At 41.2% G+C, this 7,818-nt stretch overlaps 1 protein-coding gene across 1 annotated transcript in view; it reads right to left on the reverse strand.

Moving 5' to 3' along the window:
* LOC115462513 (odontogenic ameloblast-associated protein-like) overlaps window positions 1-1,961 on the reverse strand; it is a 43,427-nt gene extending 41,466 nt beyond the window's left edge. Inside the window, exon 1 of the mRNA XM_030192505.1 lies at window positions 1,875-1,961. The gene's annotated coding sequence lies outside the window, so the exon portion shown is untranslated. The remainder of the gene's footprint in view (window positions 1-1,874) is intronic.
* Window positions 1,962-7,818: the final 5,857 nt, after the last annotated feature.

Here is a 7,818-nt window from a genome sequence, read left to right on the forward strand (position 1 = left end):
TACATGTACCTGTGAAAGTGACAGCAGCATGCCTATTCATTATTTTGTAATGGCGCACGTAAGAGACACAGCAGGTAAATGCAAGGTGGGCATCCATATGGGCACAATATCCTTATATCCAGCTGATCTGGGTTTTGGAAAACCCAAGTTGGGAACTGAACTGGGGATTTTGCGCATGGCAGTACACAACACTGCCACTGAGCCACTAGGCTGGACCACACTTTTTTACAGCATTCTGCATATTCACAGATTAAACAATCTACACTTAAATCTACATAAATGCATTTTGCTTTGTGCCATCAAAATTAAAATTTCAGTTAATGCTTTTACTGAAGGAAACTGTATCTTTTTTATGTTGTTAAATGTAATTAACAAACTGTAAAATTATCCAAAGATGGTCCTGTACAAGAGATTTTTGCAATTTTTGTGGTCCCAAACACTCAGGAACAACATTATTGCTTGTAATAATTGTTATAGTAATTCAAGCAAAGGTATTATAACTGGCAAAGAATTCACTTCTACAATTTCTAATTCTCGGAGAACCTTTCCCATACAAGGACTTTATTAAAAAAAAAAAAAGACTTTTCCCCATTCTGTATCAATGGGGAAAAAAACAGGTTTTTAGAATGCAAGTTTCAAACTGCCCATATTGTTGAAGTTTGTAGAGACTTATTTTCTGGCAGATTTTTCATCAGTTTTGTAAGGGAAATCATGTGTATGCTTTTACTTTGAAAATCCTCCACAGAGAAAGTACCCACTGACACTTGCATATACTTTTTCTGAAGGTATGTTTTCCAGCCTAAAATGACAGGATGAGTGTTGTAAATACAGACACCTGGTTGGGTTATAATCTCCACCCTAACTACTCACTTCCCTGGGAATGCATTCTCTCAATGTGAGTGAAAGTAAAGAAATAGGCACACCCGTTAAGGGGGGACACACACAACTGGGCTGAAGGCCGGCGAAGACAGAGGAGAAAGGGAGGGTATAGGGTGGGGTGGGCCAGCTAGTGAGTATAGGTAGGAGCAGATAGGGCAACAAAGGGTTAACAAGATAAGGGAGGGATAGGAAGGGGAGGAGGAAGAGGGGAGGAGCAGGGGCAAGGGATAGGAAAAACACAGGGAAATCATTTTAGAATTAGGAGGCAGGAGAAGAGCAGCTCTCACCCGCCCACCCACCCACTTTGCGAAGGCTAACTTGTCGCAGCAAGGCGTCTGGCTACAATTTTACCCAGGGACAGCAGTGGGTACACAGCAGCTTAGCAGTTAACACTTGCAAGTGTTGTGGTAACTACGTGTGCAGAAACAGTTGTTTAACAAGTTACAAGTTTATGCAAAGTTAGGCTTGCATGTTAGCAGCCTTATAAACAGGAAGCAACGTGGACACAGCTTGTCTCCCGGTTTCGACGGCCGGGAGGACTAGAAGGTCGGATTGTAAAAGATGGCAAGTGCCTCCTTCAAGGGAAGGCACAAAGTGACAGTGTGTGCTATGAGAGACAGCACAGTGGAGCCACAGGGGTTTGGGACGGCCCAACCTGTGGCACAGATCAGGCATTCAATGTTTGATGTTCCTGGCTGCAGCCAAAATAAATCCAACTTTAACAAACATATGGCCTCGCAGCGTGGTCGATAGAATACGATAAAGGGTCTGAGTGTGTGCCGAATGCCCGAGTTGTAGTGCAATGTTGAGGAACAATGTTCTTTGAAACCACTCATTTTGATCGGTAAAACACTATTTTGCCTGCAGAACTGATTAAAAAAAAAAACTTCTGTACCCTTCAATAAGGCTTGAAAGAAAACCATTGTAAAGTGCAACAAAGGGACATATTTACACAAAAATATTCAATTTGCTTTGTATTTCATTCATAACCTTACCTTGCCTTTAGCCTCACAATGATAGGAAATGGAACAGTGATAGGGTCACCCTTCCTTTCTTCTTGTTTTGGCTTTGCTTGCAAATTCTTCTTCCATGCATTTTAAACTCTGTCTCCACTTCCAAACAGCCAATCATAATTCCTAGAGCAAGATGACTCAGTGTCAAGCAATTATTCAGCTAACTACCCCTTCCATAATCTGCAAGGCATTTTGTTGATTCCCATTCTTCAGCAAAATGATTATTACCTCATTTAGGTATTCCGTCAGTAATTTATACTTATAGTAACTGCTCTGGAGGAGTCATTCCCAGCCAAGAAGCAAATTAATCCAGTTGATATCTTCCTAATATGGCTATATTTCACATCCCCCCTTCAGCAGAATTTTTATGCAATCCAGCACAAATAGTGATGACAGTGGAGATGCTTCAACCTATAGTATACAATATAATAAGTCTTTTCAAATGTACTTTTAAAAGCGTTCTAATTGAATGGTGCATCTATGTATGCATTTCTCTACATATCTGTGTCAATATAAATGGGGGGGGGGGGGGGAGAGAGAGACTGAGAGAAAAAGAGAGAATGTACCTAAGATCTTTCCAAACCTGTCCTGGTGACCCCGCAGCCAGTTGGGTTTCACAATTTCCACAATGATATGCATATAATACATTTTCATATACTGGGTCTCCAGCATAAGCAAATTTATCTCATACAAATTCTGTGTGAATATCTTAAAAGCCCAGTTAGGGCACAGTCGGGTCACCAAGACAAATTCTGAGAAGCCATTATATCTACAGTATCTGTTTCTATAAATACTATATACAGATGCACACCAATACATAACAAAGACACATGAATATTGGAAGATCGATTTTCTCAAAAAGGCACAGCAAGGATTTGTACAGAATGAAAATTGAACATTGCAGTTTTGCAAATGTTCTGCAAACTTTGCTTATTCATTAAATTATTCAGCACAGATTTCAGTTAAACCTTTACATAATCCCAGTCCCTATCCCCATCATCCAGCCTATCTTCCCCTTAAAGCTCCTTTTTGCCTCTTCCAACCCTTTACAGCACCATTTTGGATTCCTTTTACTAAGCCGCTTAAGCGCCTATGCGCATCAATTCTGAGTTACCGCCCGACTACCGTGTGGCTCAAGCAGTAATTTCATTTTTTATGTGCGTCCACTACGCGCACCGGAAAATATTTTTATTTTCTGGCACGTGGGCGGTAATCGGCATTTGAACGTGTGTTGCTCATTACTGCCCGGTTAACATGTGAGACCTTACCACTAAGTCAATGGCTGGCGGTAAGGTCTCAGACCCAAAATTAATGCATACCAATTTTCATTTTGCCGCAGTCCATTTTCAGCCAAAAGGGCATTTTTTACAGGTATGCTGAAAAATGATTCTGCGCGCGGCCAAAACACGCGCCTAAACTACCTCAGGCCATTTTTCAGCGCACCTTAGTAAAAGAACCCCTCTATCTCCAAGGCAGTAACACCTTCCTATTTCCCTCCCACAGCTCCACTCCCAGCTACTATCCTATCATCTAGTCTCCTTATAGCTCCTTTCTGCCTCTTCCAGCCCTTCACATTATCCTTCACCACTTCCTGGCTTTTCTATTTATCTCCCAATGTTTCTATGTCTTTTTCACCTTAACTACTAAATGTGTTACTTTGGCAACACATGTAAAAATTGTCATGTCAATATAGTTATCTTTTGTTTCTCCTTTCTTTTCCTCAGTAGCTACCTGTTGTCCTTCCCGTCACTAACAGCTGTAGGCAGGAAGTTTGTGTATCCTAGGCTACAACAACTTCATTCTCTTTCTACAGCCCATCAGTCAGACACAACCAGCCAATGGCTGCAGCAGGTCCCTCTTCTCACTGCAGCCCATTGGTCAGACACAGTCAGCCAATAGGCTGCAGGTGAAGGCAGGAGCAGCAGTAGCTAGGATACAGAAAACTTTCTTCCTGCTTTCTCTGTAGCTATGCTGCATGGAGTTTTCTGTTGCAAGTTTACAAAGTTACAGGAAAGAATAGAAAGCTGGCACCTATGATTCTATTTTGTGAAGTTTTCATAAATTCATTTGAAACAATTTTATGTAACTATGTTGTTCCTTACACAAAAACATGGAAAATGACAGTAGATAAAGATCATACAGCTTATCAAGTTCTATAGTCTTGTCCTCCCCTCAGATATCCTTTGTGCCTGTCCCATGCTTTCCTGAATTCAGATACAGTTGTCCACTACCTACACTGTGAAGGTGTTCCACGCATTGTGACTGAGTGCCTCACTCACAGCCTGCTGCAAGGGATAGGGTTGCGTATTTCTCCATAAGGCACCACCGAAATTCTATTTTTAGAAGAAAGGAAGACAATAAGAAACTGAGATAAGCCTACCTACCTGAAGAAGCAGCAGCCAGGTCACAGGTAAGAGTCTAAAGAAAAGCATTGCTGTGATCCATGATAGGGGAGGGTTAGTTGCAAGACTCCAGAAAGCAGACAACTCCAGCTCTTAGAGAGAAAGAAGTCCCAGGGAATAGTGGGAAATGTAGTTCCTAGTGCTATTCTCTCCTAGGTAAGCTGGAGGAGCTGTACAAGGCAAGGAATGCCAGCCCGTGGATGGGGCTTAGGAAAGCCAGGAGCCAAGTAAGTCTGGTGCTATACATTTCCCTAGACAGAGACAGATGAAACAGCTCACTAGGATGGTGTAAACTGCAATCAGAAAGCACTAAGGGTGAGCCTGATGAAAACAGAGCCCCATTGTGAACATTTTTAACATATTTATAAATGACCTAGCGATGGGAGTAAGTAGTGAGGTAATTAAATTTGCTGATGACACAAAGTTATTCAAAGTCAAATCGCCGGAGGATTGTGAAAAATTACAAGAGGACCTTACGAGACTGGGAGACTGGGCATCTAAATGACTGATGACATTTAATGTGAGCAAGTGCAAAGTGATGCAAGTGGGAAAGAGGAAACCAAATTATAGCAACGTCATGCAAGGTTCCACATTAGGAGTCACGGACCAAGAAAGGGATCTAGGTGTCGTCGTTGATGATACGTTGAAACCTTATGCTCAGTGTGCTGCTGTGGCTAAGACAGCAAATAGAATGTTAGGTATTATTAGGAAAGGAATGGAAAACAAAAATGAGGATGTTATAATGCCTTTGTATCGCTCCATGGTGCGACCGCACCTCGAATATTGTGTTCAATTCTGGTTGCCGCATCTCAAAAAAGATATAGTGGAATTAAAAAAGGTACAGAGAAGGGCGACGAAAATGATAAAGGGGATGGGATGACTTCCCTATGAGGAAAGGCTAAAGTGGCTAAGGCTCTTCAGCTTGGAGAAAAGGCAGCTGAGGGGAGATATGATAGAGGTCTATAAAATAATGAGTGGAGTTGAACAGGTAGATGTGAAGCGTCTGTTTATGTTTTCCAAAAATACTAGGATTAGGGGGCATGCGATGAAGCTACAATGTAGTAAATTTAAAACGAATCGGAGAAAATGTTCCTTCATTCAACGTGTAACTAAACTCTGGAATTCGTTGCCAGAGAATGTGGTAAAGGCGGTTAGCTTAGCAGAGTTTTAAAAAGTTTTGCACGGCTTCCTAAAGGAAAAGTCCATAGACCATTATTAAATGGACTTGGGGAAAATCCACTATTTCTGGGATAAGCAGTATAAAATGTTTTGTACTTTTTTGGGATCTTGCCAGGTATTTGTGATCTGGATTGGCCACTGTTGGAAACAGGATACTGGGCTTGATGGACCTTTGGTCTTTCCCAGTTTGGCAATACTTATGTACTTATGTATTTGTATAACTGTAAATGAGTTTTATTCTGCTGTATTTTGTGTTTATTTGGCGGAAGATAATCCTCATTGGGGGAGGAGTATTTAGGTTTGAACATGAAACAACGAATCACAACTGGCAATAGTCTGTCAGGTTTTTTTGAAGCTCTTACAAAAAGCTTGACAGATGATTGCCAGTTGTGATTTTATGTTTCATGTGAAGTTTATTATTCCATCATGGTAGATAGGAAAGACGTTATTGGGACCATACATCTTTCTGAACATTCGTCACTGTGCTGATAGATTATACAGATCATTCTGAGCTAAGTGTATTAAGGACCCCAGATGCAGGCACACACCAAAACACGTCCGTATCGGGTCTCATCAATAAACTGATTCCAAAAGTGTGGCTCCTGTGACATCCCTTTTTCCTTTTGGCCATCTCCGCCTTTTCTTCTCCTACGAGGTACAGCAAAGTTCTGGTGTTCTTCTATGTTTTGTTTCTGTAAATGGTGAAAAGACACTGGGGCTGATAATCAGATTGCAGGAGGGAGCCCGGCCAACCTCCTCGGTCAACAGTCAGCCCAGGTATTCAATGCCGGGCTGTTTCCGGTGACCAGCGTTGAATATCCATTTTATTTTTGGCTGGTTTAAACTTAACCAGCTAAGATGATATCTGGAGATAACCAGTTAAGTTTAAACTGGACAAAGATATTCCAGCTATTTAAGCGGCCCAATGTGGCTGTTTGCAATAGCCAACTATGCGCTGAATATTCAAAGGTAGCTGGCTATATCGCATGATATGGCCAGTTATCTCCTAGCTGGTTAAATGGTTTTGAATATCGGGGGGGGGGGGGGGGGGGGGGAACGGGTCTGTGTTTTAAAATGAGCTGCATCACAATGGAAGTTTCAGAAAAATAAGCTTCCCAAAAAAGAATCAGTTCCACGTTCTAAGGCATAGAAACTTTGATACACTGAAACACAGAAATTAAAAAATTACTCCTTTCAAACTGCCTTTCCCCTTTCCTATTCACACAGAAACAGACAGGGATATATACAGTGGTGTACCTACCTTGGTTGCCACCTGGGGTGGAGCCTCTTGCCTCCCCCTCCTCCGAGCAAGGGAGGTGCACTGAGCAGTCCTGCTGCCGATCCCCTGCCCTGGAACAGGAAATTGACAGAGTAGGCAGGGGACCTGCAAAGCTGATAGCCACACGACTGCTCAGTGCATCCCCTTGCTGTCTACACCTGGGGCGTCTCACTCTTGTATGTTAGATGATAAATACGTACTCACAAATATACACACCAGACACACACACAGATGAGCACATATACACAATAGAGACACAACGTATGCAAACACATAGACGCAGATATACACATACATAAACAATACACACACCACATACTGCACAGAGACACAAATGTGCATAAACAAAATGTACCATCTAGATATGTCTTTCAAACTTTTTCAGTTCCCGAATGTCCTTTATTAATATTTGACGATATTGCATTTCAAAATCCATGGGATCCAGACAACATGAATCAGAAAAGAGCACATCCAGAACATAACATCTGTACCTGAGCTACTTTTTTTGAGTTATGATAGACAGGTTTTTGTTGCCTTGTCAGCATATTGCAAATGACAAACTGATATGGTTTTCTATGATATCATCCTATAATTGAAAAGAAGGAAGGATTTTTTTTTTTCTCTGTGTAAGAGGATTCCAGAACCCTGAATAACACAAAATATCAGTGGGCAACACTGCATCTTAAATGTGTAAAAACAAGTGTATTGAGGCAGTGAAAAGTGGTCTGAAGTGAACTGAAGAAGAGAACACTTTTCCGGTTTGCTAATTCATGACCTAATGAGATGACAGTTATTAAGTACTTTGTATACTTTAATGTTGATGTCATGGAAAAAGTGCTTGCATTCAATAGTTAGCAAGGTGGTCACTTCAGTACAGATGTTCATACTAATAATCTATTACCATGGAGACAGACGCTAATTACTAAAGGCAAAATTCATAATGATATTACACGGCTATATAGAAAAATGTGGACATAATGATAACCTATTCATTTCTGAAGGTGAGTAAAAGATATAGGAGTGCACTGGATTAGAAGCAAAGTAATGTTTTGGAATCAACTAATTA

This window comes from Microcaecilia unicolor, chromosome 2 (assembly GCF_901765095.1).
Source record: "Microcaecilia unicolor chromosome 2, aMicUni1.1, whole genome shotgun sequence".
Lineage (NCBI taxonomy): Eukaryota > Metazoa > Chordata > Amphibia > Gymnophiona > Siphonopidae > Microcaecilia > Microcaecilia unicolor.